Source organism: Thunnus maccoyii, chromosome 10 (assembly GCF_910596095.1).
Source record: "Thunnus maccoyii chromosome 10, fThuMac1.1, whole genome shotgun sequence".
Lineage (NCBI taxonomy): Eukaryota > Metazoa > Chordata > Actinopteri > Scombriformes > Scombridae > Thunnus > Thunnus maccoyii.
In genome coordinates, this window is record NC_056542.1 from 20,706,609 (window position 1) to 20,722,267 (window position 15,659).

The window sequence follows — 15,659 nt, forward strand, 5'->3', positions numbered from 1 at the left end:
TTCCACTAGAATAGGCCTTATCAGATGAGACCATCACTACCTTTCATTCAACCTATCTGTCCCTGCATTCACATCTATTGATTAGCTCAGTAAGCAACCTTCACGTTGCCTCCATCCATTCATCTATCCGTCCAATCCTTTGTTTGTGTTTCTGCTTGGTGTACAGAGTCATATGTACACACACAGGAAATTAGAAACTGTCACACACACACACACACACACACACACACACACACACACACACACACACACAGACACACACTTATTGAATCATGGGAGCGACAGCCTGCTGATGGACAGTTTTGCTTGTGGAGAAGATCAAGAAGAAAGAGATGAGGGTATAACATTAAAACTACCAGTGACTCAAGAGTTTCTAATTTAAATTCAATTATTCAAAGTTGTCTGTGTTGGAAGAAATGTGTAGCAAACAGTAATGATGTTTTTGGAGGAGCAGGGAGTATTTTTATTAGCAAGTTTCGTCCTATTCATCACGGGCCCTCAGAGTATAATGTGTTGACAATGTGACGTGCGCAGCTCGCTGCATACAGCATCACAGCCACACTGCCAATGTTAGGAGTTCATTTCCAGCTGCTGCCAACACAATAAAAATGTTCACCAAGTGGCATATATTATGAGCATACATGTCAGCAATGGGCTTTGAACATAAGGGAGATTTTCCGGGACCCCACCTCAATGTAATTTTCACATCATGAAAAGTGTTTCCTCTCTTGGCTCCAGAGATCTAATCACCAGGTGCCTTTACAGCCTGCCCTGCTGTAATTGAACCGATGGTTGATGTGTTCTTTGTGGATTCTTGAGGCCGCTAACAGACCTAACAAGCTGGTTAACATCATTTTTCCCACCATGACCAACACTAAAGTCCAGTTACTCAGGTCAACAACCTTTTAATAACTTAAGAAAACATCATGTTAATAGAGCTGTTGTGTATTGTTAGTACCTGTATTAAAAGCTCTGTAAGTCCTTCTATAGCAGGTTTTAATCTTGTTTTTTTGACTTTTTTTTTAATGGGAATGCCCTTTAGTTTACATTTGGATAACAGATTGTGTCTTTAAAAATAATTCATCTAGATACAGTTGTAAGTTCAGTTTTCTTGCTCTGAATTTATTCATGTCTCCATCACCTGAGACCTGGGCTGCCTCTGTGTATATTTCTTTTTCCTCCTTAAACTGTTTCTTTAAATCTTGAATCAGCTCTTTACTTTCTCCTTGTTTTTCTTTCAACACCATTAACGTTACATCCTGCAATTCTTTCTCACTTCTGTCTCGTCTCTCCTAATTCCTTCCTTCAATGTGAAAATGTAAAAAGCTTTGCTTTTTAAAAGTCTGACAGAGCATGAAGCAGAACTTTAACTTGTATGCTGTTAATTACAGTAATTGTGGGGAAACAACACACAGTGGGAATGCATCAGCGGTCCAGCTATCCAAACTATCAAGCTACATTAACATTAATGTAAAACAGCAGCACAAGATAAACTGGATGGTTAAAACAACACTAACGTCAATTTAAAAAACTTAAGCTCCACTTTTTGCTGGAGTTTTTGTTAGCTACTTACTTTGTGGTCCTTTTTCTGACATTATTATTTAATGCTGCACAGTTAATGTCATATATAATCATATGAACTCTGATTCATTCATCTGTCGCATTAAAGTGACTCCAGTTTGCCAAAAAGAGTCAGTCTGCAGCCTGCAAGACTACAAGTTACGCCCCCTTCTTTCTTAAAGGTGTATGACCCTCTGAGGGCAGTCTGGCTTTCATCTGTTTCTCATTGTGGCATTCTTGTTTTCTTTCATCCGTTCAAATCTATTTTAATTAGCTATAAATAACTGAAGAAAAAATCAAAGTATGGTGTTCAATGATGATTTAAAATGTAGAATTTGCATAAAGAATTAAGAGCATAACTAATTATTGATAGATCAAAAAATGATAGTTTATCACGATGATACATTTTATAATATTTTTTACTATATTTATGTGCAGTGGTGGTAATTATTCATCAAATCATTAAAAAAAAGGGAAACAGGTTTAAAACAGTAAATTTTGTCCTCTTCTGTCCAGCTCACCAGAGATGTGATGAGTGTATGATTGATCAACGTCAGTGCAGCTGGGCTTTTCTATTGTGGATCGAAATACTGCGGTACGTCATTTCTCCAGAGTACTGATGGCTCCAGGTGTCTGCACACCTAAAATTCATCTCAGCAGGTGCAAAAGGAGAGAAGCAAAACTGTGCAGAGCAGCGTGCATGGAGCTCCTCCACTGCAGAGTACTAAATAACTGAAAGTGTTATTTGGCTTAAATGAATATCTGGATGAGTGTGTCCTCTGTGGACAGCAGGGTACCTTCCTCATCTATAAAGAAGATAAATCTCCAATACTAGCACAACCACACATTGAAGTTACTGGCTTTTGCAGTGTATACCTTCCTGTGGGCTGTAATAATACATTTACTGCACGTAATGAATGAGTATACAATTTGTCAATGTCAATATTGGCAATATTTAAAACATATGCCAATTACGCACTTCCTGCTATGTTGTCAAAATGGTGCAGACAAGCTCAGAAGGATAATTAGCCAAAGTATAAGTAAATGACTGTTGATGAGGCAAATATAACCAACTAGCTTCAGAGAACAGAATGAAATCTATTTTCTCAGTTTGGACACATTTTTATGATTACCTTGCTTGACAACACAACACCAACAGTATCTGTTTTATTCTCTTGGAAACAGCCTTTCAACACCTTGAAGTGATTTCCCTTAAAGTAGCCTCAAAGTCGGGGAGGAGGGGGGGACAAAACTTCTCCACACGGTATGAAAATGCCACATATTCTGTTGCATAAAAAGGTCACTTCTGTGTCTTGCTAGTTGCAGCACTTCATTGAAGCTACGTTATATTGATAATGCTGTCATTTATATCAGGTACAAACAATTTCCAGTTTACTCAGCTTTTGATGATCCTACAATATTAGATTTCAATTTGTGATGTTTGCTGAACATGTGGATGTTTATAGTATAGTGAAATATGCAAAGCCAAGATGCCATTGTTTTATGGCTGCAGCATTACATCAAATAGAAAATCAGATTTCTTGTGCATCATTTTATACACATTTCCCTGTAATTCATATATTCAGGACATATTTGGGCACTCGTGCAGTAATGATGAACTCACTGATGGTAGAGTTGAAGAGGTTACTCACAAAGTGCCTCCGGCCATATAAAAACATAATGCTGCAGTATCCTGTAAGATCATTTTCAGTGTAGAATCCTTGCAGTTTTCCTCTTTGTCCACATCGCCTGTAGCCTTCACAGTATTTGTAAGGAGAATTGCACTGAATGCAACAGGAGATTAGATACAGAGTTCTGTAGGTCCTTCTATATTCCTCTGAAAATGAATTCAAGTTCACTAGTGTTTCCTCCGTATTCATATAGCAGTGGTGCACCACCACAGCAAGGAATTTACCCGGAGCATGCAGAGGCGATGGAGGCTGCAGAGGCGATGGAGGCTGCAGAGACGCTGGAGGAGGCAGAGACGCTGGAGAAGGCAGAGGCACATGGACCTGTTGACAGGTCAGCTAACCCACATTTCTGTGCATGGCTCAAAAATGAATTTCGACGGGTTATAATCCTTGTACAATAGCTGCAGTGAAAACTGCATGCGGTGACTTTTGACACATCCACCATCTGTAAATTTTGTAGCCTACAGACAAAGAGAAATCTGGTTTATGAAACAACTCATACATACTTTATTCTTCAGGCAATGTTCAAAATTAAAACTGTATTCAAATTAACTTTGGAATAAAATGCTTAACATTACTAGTGGACAATTTGTACATTTTACAAGATCTGCAACATTTATTTGAATTGAGATATGCCTCCATGTTTAAGAGCTGACTTCTCGTGGGTCTGCATACATGCCACAACATATGCATAACTGAACTGGCATTTGTAGTTTGGGCCTTCACAGATGGGTTTTTGTAAGACTACAAACTGTTGGATGAAGCTGGAAGCAAATTAAAAAGTGAGATTTTCATTTTTACACACATCAACATTTCATCAAAAACACTTTACAGTTTCCAAAAGAGTCATGTTCTTGAAAGGTGCAATACACCCACATAATTTCAGTAAGCTGATTTAGTTCTCTATTCAGGCTGAAGTACTCCTGTAGAGAGTGGCACAACTTGAAATTTTATGATTCAGGGGACTATGCAGTCACCTCAGCAACGAAGCACAGACCTACACAACTTCAACCAAACTAATGAGACAAAATAAATGAAATCACCTGTGCGGGTGGACAAGACCTTTAGAATAAACTTCAGAATATTAACATCCAACCAGTAACCACAACTAAGAATCTTGTATTATTCAAAATGCAACGATATATCTGACTAGGCCGGAGATAGAGAACCATGTGCCATGGAAAGCTGTGAGTCTGCACACACCTGGTCAAATGCTTAGTCTGTGTATGATAAAATATCTAAAAATCCTCTGTTTCACCGTTTTTGCTGGCTATGTGACACTACAACTCCAACCCCCAGCTTTAATAAATTTAAAGGACCACTTTGCCGGTTTTCAACCTTATCCGAATTAGGGATATAGTGCAAAAAACAACAATTGTTTTTAATGTTCTCTTTGTCTCTGGGGCGCAGGTGAAAAATATGTTTTTGTTCTGGCACAAGTGCCATCATTTGACATGTACAATGACGTAGTTGGGAGCAAGAAAGAACTACAAACTATACCTGTAGTGGTGCCTTCAAAGACAGTCAAATGTGGGTCTTCCAAAACACTCTGCCCACCATGTTATGCTACCGATGGGAAAAGCAGACACTAAAATATCACACTGCTAAATACTTAAGAATATCAGTATATTTGGAAGAAAACTAGTTTCATGATACGTGGCCAAATATGGAATCAGATACAACAGACTGTGGAGTAGAAAGCGGCCAACGCAACAACGTTACAGCTGCAGCTTCACAGTGCTGAGCTTCTCCGTGATTTCTAACACTAACACAAACAAACAAATAACTTTACAATATAATGTTGGAGCAGACGTGGTGTCACTATTACAACTTATGAGTATACTGTCTTTAGTGTTTATTGGCGGTTGGCAAACTGGCTAAGAGATGCATTTGATTTGCCATCTTGTCGACAACATCTTTTTTTGACATCTTATGTGGTTCTGTGTGATTTGGACAACTTCACGTTACACCCCTCTCTTGCAGTCCTCAGACAAACCCTTCTCGGTTGCTTCATGTTAACACTAACAGTTACCTCAGTGTCTCATACGAGGATACAGTGTTCAAACGGAAAACAAAATGAGCACTCCAAGACGCTACCACAGAAGCTACGGTGGGAAGCCGGTCTGAGCTAACAACTGTAAAGTGATTGACAGTCTGCATAAATGCTACTTCTGAATTTGAGAGGTGGATAAACGGTGTTTACATGCATTTAGTCTCCACTACAACCCTGTGTATAAATGTCAAGGTAAAAAAAGGGAAATACAGGAGATTTATGGGGGAAACTACGAAACGGGAGCACGGCAGGAGAGGGGGTGAAAATATGGGAGAAACCTGGGAAAAAGCAGGAGAAAAGAGTTCACTGGTCTGTTTATAAGATCATATCAAGGTTTGAAAAGCCCAGTTGGTCCAATTCAAGCAATACCAAAGCAGGCGGCACAAGCCAAGATCAAATAATTAACACACATAAAAAATCCCTCTCATGACAGTGACAGCAGCCAAAATGAATGTTAGACAAGGACAAGGAAAACTAAAAAAACAAAACAAAACAGGATTTGTTATTTCTATCTTGACTCTGCTCTTCACATTGGTTCTTGTGACTGAATTTCTTCCGGAGGAAAATGACCTGCATATTTGTTCCAGGAGAAAATTTGACATGATGACAGATGACAGATAATTTGATGTTATATATAGGCCTACTTATCTTTAACAGTTTTTATGAACCTCTCCCCTTTAATTTTACCCTGCTTACAGTGGGTCTATGGTTGCATGCCGAATAGCTGAAGATTTTTATTTGCAAATTTCTCTGAGGATCAAAACTCTGCTGAAAAAAAACAACCTCACAGCCTTTATCTTAATGCCTGGTGATATTAAAGACATGGTTTCAGGCTATTATTACATTTTTCATATCGTATTCCTTTTTTTTTCGTTGTGGCTACAATATGACAGAGCAAATAATGTGATACCAGAAAAAAATGTAATAAGATTCACTCAAACACAAGATCCTTTAGACTTTAATTAGCTTTATGACACAGAGTGCCAATAAGTGTGACCACTGCCTTGATTAAATAAAGGTTATCAGTGTTATCACATGTGGGAAATAGGAAGCTTTTTGAATATTAAGAAGAGAAGCCTCATCAAAAACTCAGCTTGAGAAAAATGAATGTTTCTGTGCTTCCTCAGGTTGATGGACTGAATGCCTTTGAGGTTATTTACCATGTTTTCAAGTGAATTGTCTCCTGTCCTTCACTTCCCTCCCTGCAGGCGCGGAGCTCAGGACGGGCGAGTCACAGCAAGTAGAAATGCTAGCCACCTGCCAAATGCTTCTTGGGCTAAGGCTGCCAGCTCTGTGAATTTGGCCAGCTAATCTGGCAGGAGTTCACCTTTTGTTCAACTTACTTTTCAAAATTGATTTTACCAACTAAATGGTGAAATGAGAAGAAATTAACACATTTGATACAATAGGGGTGATTGAAAAGCAGTTTTTCAGGCCCTGCTTAGGATGCAGGCCATGAGTGACAGAATCTAATTCATGATTAAAGTAGTTTTTAAGCATTTTACCAAGATATTACTAATAATATTTGCATTTTTCCATGACAAGTTGCTTCATTACTGTTCTATATCCTTGCTGTCATATTGCTTGTTGGACCAAAGTATCCTTGTGTGGATTCATGCATGACTTTTTCAGTTCTGGAGATGGAAAAATAACACAGTAACAAGAATCTGCGGCTATGCTAACAGCTCGTGTGACGCTGTACTGAGGCACAGCTGTGATTTGATCTAAATGCTAATGTAAGTATGCTAACAAGCTCACAACAACAATGTTAACATGCTGAAGCAGGTATAATGTTTACCATGTTCACCATCTTAGTTTAGCCTTTTAGCATAAAAAACACAAAGTAGCCACAGCTGAGGCTAATGGGAATGTTAATTTTAGTTAGTTTTACAGGTATAAGGTCATAAACCAAAGTATGTCAGATTAAATGTTAAGGGCTCATCAAAGTTTTAACAATTCATCTTGAGGGGAACCACCATGTACCAAATTTCATGGTAATTAGGGCCTGAGCCCCAAAGGAGCGAAGACCCTATTGTATTTCGTGTGTTTGTTACTTTCTTCTTATTATTATTATTAGGGCCTGAGCCCCAAAGGGTGACTTATGACACTGTGCTGAACAAAAGTTGTTAAAAACTGTAATAACTCGAACAGTTTACATATTGTAAGCCCTGAAAGTTGTAGTGCCACATCACACCTTACAATGTAAACCAATGGGGAGGCAACCTCTAAGCATGGACTTTGTGTCAAACAAATGGTTCTGATGTCTAAACTATAAGTCTGACCACTTTGAAACCTGTATCAATGGATTCGCAACGAAATTTCCTACAAAAAATGTGATTCTTAATGTAGAATTTGGCCAAAGTCATGGGATTTATGAGGATATTTCACAAGAAGAGTGAGGGGGGATGGGTGTGGGGGTTGAATGGTGCTCACTGAGTGAGAGTGACAGTTTAGCGGTTCGCTCACACTCTCCATTCAAATATATGAGTATTTTTCTGTGTCCAGCTGCAGTTACTTATTGTCTCTACACACCTGACACTACATATTTCAATCAAACTTTGACCAGGTCATGTGGGTTAAAAGTCTTTACTTTTCTAAAAATAAACTTGATGAAAATTAGGAAATTAATTGGTTTTACACACAAACTCAGTAAGAGTTTTGTTTACTGATTGAAATTGAAGTGAATGGGCCCAAAACTTGCATAATTTTGATGCCACAGGTGTGAGCAAGACAAGACATGTCTCACCCTGCAGAAAATTCTCATCCTCGCACCATTGAGATTTGATGTTTCGCCATGACAGAGGAAGTTGCTACAACTTTATTGTACATGCCCCAGTCTGCACCAAACATTACATGTTTGATAAGAGTCCTGGCCTGAACACGTCTACATGATGCAAACTGGCTGAATAGCGCCCCCTACAAAATTTCAGCGAAGCAGCCCCAGCAGCAGGCAAAACAGTGGACAAAGGAAGTGATGTTTATCTCCTTCTTGCACTGTCTGAAAACAGCCCGGGCCTGAAGACATCTACATGCTCGTCACAGAGGACCTTCGATTGCGTCGTGGCCTGACGTGCATGGAGGCGCCAGGGCCCGTTCATCGCTGCTTGCAACTTTAATTCATCCAATAATTGTTGAGACATTCAAGTCAAAACCACAAATGTTGATAAAGAAGAAGACAGAACATCACCAAAGTCATCAGGATTGTTTGGAAACCATTAGTGTTTGTACAAAATTCTGTACCACTTTATCATGTACAGTAGATTTTGAGATACAGGAAACTTGGGGGATGAACAAAGTCATTAAGGTTTCATCCTCTGGGGAACAGGAATGTCTGTACAAAATTTTGTGCTGGTTCATGTGGTGGATCGACCATCAGACCAACGTTGACATCCTTAAGCGCCATGCCGCCAGCATGACCAAAACGTAAAAAAAAAAAGAAACCATACTGTGTTCAACCAGACGGTTCAAGCAAACGGCTGTGCATGTCAAAGATACCTTTGGTCATAAGTACTTAAACAGCTGCCAGTTGCCTTGAATTAGTTTTTAAATAAATAACGCTATTAATGTTGAATAAATCGCCTCCATCCATGCGTCCAATTGTGAAAACTTGCATAATGCATCATGACCTTAAGAGCTGTCAAAGCAGCGGCACTCTGGGAACGGCAGGCCTGGTACCAGATTACAAACCGGCTAATAACTGTGACTAGTCGGACTAATCAGTAGGCTGCGGTCACTTCAGTCCACTGCTGCCCTCATATTAACCTGCTGCTTGTTATTAACACAGGGCTCAAGATGAGTGTGTGTGTATCTGTCCGGCAGAAAACACAGTGTGTGTGTGTATGTATGCCCTTGTATGTGTCAACTCTATTTGAACTTGTCCAGGTCTTTGCTTCAGCTTATAAGGCAAACAAACCATGTTTCTTCTGCTGGTTTAAATGCAGCTCATTGTGTGTGTAAATGACACAATGATCTGGGTCGTCTGTCACTGTGGTGGAGCGCTAAGCCCCCACGCCTCAGGTTATCTCTGCATCTTAAAAATGTAGGGCGGGGGGCTTCAGGTGTGTGTGTTTGTGTTTATGGGTGAAAGAGAGTTTAAATGTACTTTTAAATGTGTTTGTGAATTGTAGGCTTTTGTCTCTGTAAAAATCACATTATTGCAATTGCAAGAGGTTGCACTTTATTTCTGTGATGTTTTTAATGAGTCTCAAGTTTTTCATACTGTACTTAGAACAGTAGTATCAGAGTCTTTGAGACTCACTATTGTTGATTTCCAATATAGACTCGTCTTTCACCCAGTTCAAGCTTCAACATGCGCTCTTATAATAACAAATGAGAGGGACTCCTGTTTCCTGGGAGAAATCCTCTGCTGCACAGGAAACGATGCTGTCTAGGTTTGTCCGGTCAACAATGATGGCTTTTTTGTAATAATTATAGGACGGCAGAGGAAATTCAAGAGGCCGCAGTAGGGTTTGATCACCTTTATTATTAATATGTTGGTCCAGTGCAAACAGGGAGTGCTAAACACCAGCTGACTGCTGAAGATCAAGAGGTGTGTGGTTCGCTGTGCAAAAGCTCAGTTCTCCAAAACAGTTGCATCTTCGAGGTAGAAAACATGAAAAAAGAAGAATTATGTGCATACAGTTTCATTTAAAAAAAAAATCTATTTTATGTGGATAACACTTCTTAAACCTTGTCAGTGTCAGGTCAAATATAATTGCCTGTCAGGTTTTTAACTTTTTATCCACCTAGTCTCACCTCAAACTCTGCAGCGCTGTTCCATCTGAGTTTTACAAATGTGAGATCTGTCACAGAGATCTGAGATCACCAGCAAAGCTCACCTTATGAGACAGCTGATTTAAACCACACACATTCTTCTAATTCCTGAGGTGCACTACATTCATACATGCACAGATGTTGAAGATGAAAACTAAGACTCTCTACTCCATGCCACCTCCATGTCTGTGCCAGCAGATTTTATTGATTTACAGAAGCATTAAACCGTTCTTCTGTATGCAACATTTGAATATCCTCGAATCAAACCTGACCACTGTAGGAGAGACGAGTCCTTGCAATAAACAGATATTTGTTGCAGTGCAGTGACTTCAAAAACTTTATGAAGCATCACAGTTGGACCATATGGCGCTGAGCTGAATGACCTGATGGTCAACTCTACCATGTGACTGATGCATTTATTCAACAGAGCCGCAGTCGGGAGAGGATGGAGTCGATGGAGAGATAGACAGAAGGGGGATGGACAGATTAGGGATAGGGTGAAAAGGGGAAAGAGAGAGAGAGATAGAGATGAATAAAACAATGAAAGTAGAAAAGGGGGCAGATAGAGGGAGAGAGAGAACAGAGAGGACAGCAAGAAAAATGGCTGGATGACAAAAAAAAAATTTAAAAAGGGATATACAGGGAGGACAGTGGCATGGTTCATCCATCGGTCAGGTCTTTAGGTGTGTTGCCCTGCAGGCAGTCAAAAGCCACCTGGGACTGCAGCAACTTAGTATACAAACCAAGATTATTACATTTTTCTTATATAATGTGCTGTTTCAGAAAAGCATGTTCCAACTGTACTGGTAAGTTTCATACAGCACAACTAGCTATCATCAATTAGCCGATTTGTCCTCATTGCCATATTATTCACATTATTTCCCAGCCTCACCTCAGCCTCAGTATCACATACTGTGCGATGGATTTAACATCACATTAAATTCACTGAATTATTTATTTAACCACTTCTGAGAATATATAAGTCATAAGTAAAAGTCTGGAGTCTTAAATGTGATGCATAAAGTTAAAGAAGTCCTCCAGACATGTTTTAAGAAATATAAAAATTACTCTGCTTTGAAGAATAATTTGTGTCTAATATGGTTTTTCCACCAAAAAAAAAAAAAAAAGTTAAATTACCTTGTTTAAGTCCTTTAAGTTATATCTTCTCCTTCTCCCTCTATGAATCTATAAATATACAAATATATTACATTTCAGAAGTTGAACTGCTGGACACAAGATGTCTCCTACTTCACTGTAAAGTCTATTCTCAGGGTTTGTGCGTTGGAGGCTTCAAGTTTCCACATCACACTATTGTAAATTGTTTACAGGAACACCATTTGGCTCAAGACTACTTGTGATGTCACAAATCATGCTCATAGTTACACGCTTTAAACTCAGATTTAAGGTGAGCACAGAGAAACTTTCCACTTTCAGCAGATGAATGTGAAAACATCCTTCTAGTATCATACATCATTCTGCACAGAGAAGCTCAAACATCCAACTGCAGGAACAAGGAGAAAAACATTTTTTGAGTGGAGAGGGACTTTATAAATCAGCTCTTTCCATCTAATCTGACCAAGTAAATCCAGGTGAATTAGAGCTGTGATTTTTAACTGAGTTATTTAATTTAATTGATCTATCAAGTCACCTTCCATCATTTAGAAGAATAGCCATAGTTAGATAAGTGTAGGTCTTGACACTGTTGCATGGACTGTTGTGGCAGCTCAGAGTTATGGGCCTGATATTTAACTTTTATAAAATGTCTCTAAACTTATTATAGCTACAACAACCATGGATATGTGCTGTTATTTTGGTAATACTTTAATAAACAGAACCACATATCAAAAATGAGCCAACATGGGGAACTGATAAACTAACTGATATATTTAAAAAAAAGTTTGTTACATTTATAATTTTTGAGGTAAATCTGCTCATTTCTCTCTATGAACTGTAACTTTTAGGTAATACTATCCATCTCTAATTGTGTACACTCACTGTGCAGTGGTGTCTGCGTCTGTTTAGTGTGTGGTCACGGGCAGCAGATGAAGGGGAAAGAGGATGACAGACGGACAGGAAGGGAGGAAGAGGCTGGAGGAAGAAAGAGGAGGAAGGAGGGAGGAGGAAAGAGAATCCCTATCCTCTTGATTATAGTGTTTATGGCATCTGGACAGTTGTCTGGCTAAGGCGAACATGCTTGTGTGTGTGTGTGTGTGTGTGTGTGTGTGTGTGTGTGTGTGTGTGTGTGTGTGTGTGTGTGTGTGTGTTAAGAGCATTTGGATGTGTGTGTGTGTGTAGTGCTCCAGGGACACACCTGGAGTGTAGTTATTTGGTGTTTCAGCCCAGCTAGCCACTGGCACATTTCATCAGCCTCTGTTTCCCATGACTCCCATTCTTCCCCCTCGGGGCAAGTCACAAAGTCCCTTCAACAGCAGAGGAGCCAAGTGTATAAACAGGATAACAAAATGCATTCAAGCTTTGTTTCTCAGCCCAATAGAAAAAAGTAGTGGGATTCACCAAGTCATTTAGTTTAAATTAAAGGAAACATTTGACATTTTCGGAAATACACTTATTGCTTTCTTGCATAGAGTCAGATGAGATGACAGATGCCACTGTCATGTTTGTAAAGTAAATATGAAGCTACAGCAATGAGACGGTTAGTTTAGCTTCGCATAAATATTGGAAACAAGGGGAAACAGCTAGCCTGGCTCACAACCCGCCACAAAACTGCAACCAGTCATTCTTACACTGTTGTTGTACAGATTTAACAAACAAGACATAACGTGTTAATTTATTAACTTTAGAGGTGCTTCTATGCTGATTTTTTTTAAATCCTTGGAGGGGCCAGGCTAGCTTCATTCAGAGTCATTATGCTAAGCTAAGCTAATCGCCTCCTGACTTCAGCTTCATATTTAATGGACAGTTTTGTGGTCTTGATCTTCCCATCAGACTCTCACTAAGAAAGTGAATATGTTGAACTAAAAATGTTGAAAATATTGAACTATTCCTTAAAAAATGTCAGCTGATTGATTTCATCTACAGTATATAGCTTATATGTATTTACTGAACATATCAGACCAAACTGCAACCATAAAAAACCCTCTTTTCTATCTAGAACCTCAATAACAGTTTTGTAAAGGCAACAATATTTAACCACAGGTTGCTTTGACACCCTTAAAAGTCATCGGGGACTTGCATTGACAATTTTGTGTCACTCACTAATTGCTGCTAATTGACAAGCACCACTGAATTAAAAGAGGTTTAATCACCCAGAGGTGCAGGATCCAGTCTCAGGTTCACAAGTCATCAGATAAATCTTAATATCTTTCCATATTTCATGTGTGTGCCCCTCAAGAAGGTTTATTTTGAGATGTTTTGAGTCTGATTTTGCAACATGTATCATAAAGATGAAATTTGACTTGTTTTAGGAACTCTTCTGCATCAAGTGACTTCAAGTGGGGTTATCTGTCTTTGAGGCCTATTTCAACATCACTGGATCCAACATAGTTCTCCCAACAGGAATCATTGTACTGTATTACATATATTCTGTTTGTTCTGAGGAAAGAAACTCTTCCAAAAATATATATTTATGTGTTTTTTTACATTTTTGAAATGAAGAAAATTTGTTACTTATGTGAAATTATCTCTGTGGCTTTACAGCTACGGTCAAATTGCTTCTTTTGTGAATCCAACTTTCAGCTGAAGTGAAAACCTGCGTCATTGTGCCTTTAACATAAAAGCTGGCAGCGCAGCAGGGCAGCCACCTGCTCCGAGCGCAAAGAGCCATTTCCAGTCGGACTTTTTTTTCTACAAGTCAAACACACAGACACACACACACACACACACACCCTCACAAACCCTGAGTTTCAGCAAATGACCATGTGGCTCCTTTAAAGCCGCAGATTCCGGATATGTCCCCACGACAAGTCCAGTCGTGATCGCGGAGGCGCACATAAAGGGCCCCGAGGGGCTGAAGCCGGATTGAAGCCTGCAGGTTGGCAGCGGTGGTTTTTGCGCAGCGGCACTGGGTCGCGTCTTTTCATCCAAATCTCTCTCTCTTTCTCTCTCTCTCTCTCTCCAAATCTCTCTCTCTCTCTCTCTCTCTCTCTCTCCAAATCTCTCTCTCTCTCTCTCTCTCTCTCTCTCTCTCTCTCTCTCTCTCTCTCTCTCTCTGTTGAACAGGGGCGAGGGAAAGGGTTGGGACAGGGAGGAATAGCTGGAGGGAGGGATGGCTGAATAACGAGGAGAGAAACACCCACCCCGGACTGACCGAATTGTATCTGGAGAGAAGGAGTGAGAGAAAGAAAAAGAGAGAGAGACAGAGAGTAAGAGGAAAGAGGAACCCTTTGGGAGGCAGCAGCAGTCTTTGGTATTCAGAGGATTTCCTTTGGGGATAAAAGGACGCTTGGTATTGATGACTGGAGAGGTATGAGAGACGATTTCATTCATTGCGCGGTGTGTGTGAGTCGGTCTCAGGTGAGCTGGAGTGTCTGAACATAACGAGTCAATTTGAATACATCTCTGGTAGTTTGACCCAAATCTGGCTGAGAAACCTGATTAAAAACCAGTCAGTAGCACTTTGAAATTAATACCGAGGACATATGTGGTCAGTGAATCAAACTTGTGCAGTTTCACACGCAGGTGGAATATGTCAAATATAAGTTGTTGATTTTTATTTAGGCTTTTCCCAAGAGTAAAATAAGTACCTGTTTTCCTTAAATAGCCTTTAGAAATATTGGTTCTTTATGTGCGTGCGTACTGATTAAGGGTCGTTTATGCTCTTGCGGTAATTACAGTCGATTTTCAGTTAATATGTGAGTGAAAATAGCATCAAAATGAGCATGCACATTGAGCATATAGACTGCTTAATTCTCATGAAGGCGGCGCCGTGAGCCTGCTTTTCATTAACCAATTAACCAGTCGCAAAGTTGCCCTTTGGACTGCGACAAAGAGGGAATTATGCAAACTCAAGACTAGAAAAACTTTTGGGGCTTAATGTGCATTAGATTTGACCGTAATCTGATTTTATGTTTTATCATAAAGATCACATGAAAGAAGAGAGATTTAGTGAGACTTAACTCTCATTTGTGTGTGTATAATTAATTGTGTGTGTGTGTGCTAGACAGAGAGAGAATAAGAGAGTGATTTCTCTTTAATCCCTCTCATTTCCTTCTGCATGTCCTGAGGCTGATCTATGAAAAAAAAGAAAAATCAAATCCTATTTCCTGGAGTATTTTATGCTTATTAATATGCATTGTCATATTCTGGCCCTTTGACACTGTCTGGATTGAAGGAGCTAGCCGCTCTTTAGAAACCACAGGGTTACCTCCACATCAGAGAATAATTCAATCTTGAAACAACTTTTGTTGCACGTGCTGTTTTATTCATACGACTGTCAGCGAGTGTGTTCCCCCCAGGAGAGAAATGATAGGATGTCTCCGTCCATCTTCTGTGTGTAATCATGAGTGGCAGACTGGAGGAGAGGTGAAGGAGGAGAGGAAGAGGGGGTGCGGAGAACAAAAAGTGAAGGGTGAGAGGAGGAGAAGGAGGGGGGAAGAGGACAGGAGCTGTCGTGTTTGCTCCTG

At 39.7% G+C, this 15,659-nt stretch overlaps 1 protein-coding gene across 1 annotated transcript in view; it reads left to right on the top strand.

Annotated features, from left to right (window-relative positions):
* The first annotated feature begins 14,336 nt into the window (after nt 1–14,336).
* The window catches only part of col14a1a (collagen, type XIV, alpha 1a), a 150,852-nt gene continuing 149,529 nt past the window's right edge, over nt 14,337–15,659 (top strand). The window contains exon 1 of the mRNA XM_042424334.1: nt 14,337–14,500. The gene's annotated coding sequence lies outside the window, so the exon portion shown is untranslated. The remainder of the gene's footprint in view (nt 14,501–15,659) is intronic.